Source organism: Chrysochloris asiatica, unplaced genomic scaffold (assembly GCF_000296735.1).
Source record: "Chrysochloris asiatica unplaced genomic scaffold, ChrAsi1.0 scaffold00112, whole genome shotgun sequence".
Taxonomy (NCBI): Eukaryota; Metazoa; Chordata; class Mammalia; order Afrosoricida; family Chrysochloridae; genus Chrysochloris; species Chrysochloris asiatica.
Window position 1 is genome coordinate 6,646,436 of NW_006408630.1, and position 1,584 is coordinate 6,648,019.

Genomic DNA, 1,584 nt, shown 5'->3' on the forward strand with positions numbered 1-1,584 from the left:
AAGAAACTGTACTAAAAAGAATTTCAATTGTGCTTTTGTATATATAAACAAAATATTAAGAGAAAAAAAAGCTATTGGATGGAATCCTGGTGTGGCACTGTAGGTTAATTCATTGAACTGCAAAGTTGATTTGAAATGCAAGGTAGGCGGTTCAAGCTCACCTGCTGCTCCTTTGAACTCTATACAGGGTCGCTATGGGTCAATCAACTTATAGGCACTTAACAGCAAAGACAATATGGAACTATTTTTTCATTTATACAACTTATCATTTTAAAGAAACCACTAGATATGATTTTATAAAATGAAAATAATTAATATGCTCAAGATATTATTTTAAGTTTAAGAAAAATGCAGATAAAATGCCCTACATAAAAACACATAAATAGAACAACTGGCAAGTTGTTGTAAATAATTGATTTTGAAACTGATATGGGCTTTTCAATACTTTGTTCTAACAACCATTGGGTATTGAGAATCTTCTCAAATACTATATTTTATTTTGTATGAACTCTGTTTCATCATTATTTACACCTCAGACTATTAGCAAGAGGTACCTGTGGTCAGAATCCCAGTAACTCTACAAAACAACAACAACAACAACAACCAAATCTTAGAAAAACTTTATTCAAATATTCTTTTTTTAATTTTAGATTACCATGGTCTGATATCTCTCAGAAAATCATTTTTATATGTTACTTCATTGGACTCTCCATGTATCTCTTAAGGATTTATGACTCACCATTTTTAAGACGAGGACAAAAGGTTCTGAGAAGATAGTGCGTAACGGATAGTGAAAACCAACTAGTAAATGATTAAAATGAGCTAGCAGATACTTTCAGTGTTCTCTTGACTTGACTTTGCTTTTTTCTATATTCAGGAAGAAGGTAAACATAATTCCTTTTTTCCTTCCCCTTTTTGCATCTACAATGAATTAACTCTTGAGTCACTCACTGATTGTATTTTTAAATCATGTAAATCAGTTGATTGAAATGTCATTTGTCCTTAACACTTATTAACCCTCAGGACTTCTGTGTATGAGATATTCAAATTTGTGGTTGCTAATAATTGTGCTCACAAGGAATCTGTACATAGACCAAGAGGCAGTTGTTCAAACAGAACAAGGGGACAGTTAATGGTTTAAAATCAGGAAAGGTGTATGCCCCAGGATTGTATTTTTTCACCCACTTATCTAATCTGTATTCTGAGCAAATAATCTGAGAGACTGAATTATATGAAGAAGAACATGGTGTCAGGATTGGAGGAAGACACATTAACACCTTAATGACAGTCTTTGGTATCAGTAGCACCTCAAATTAAACAAAATAAAAATCCTCACTACTGGAGCAATAAATAACATCATGATAAATGGAGACTAGATTGCAGTTGTCAAATACTCCATTTTGCTTGGATCCAGTATCAACACTCATGGAAGTAGCAGTCAAAACATAAAACGACATACTGCATTAGGCGCAACTGCTGCATAAAACCCCTTTACTGTGTTCAAAAGAAAAGACATTATTTTATGGACTAAGGTGCACCTGACCCAAGCCATGGTATTTTCAATAGCCTCATATGCATATGAAA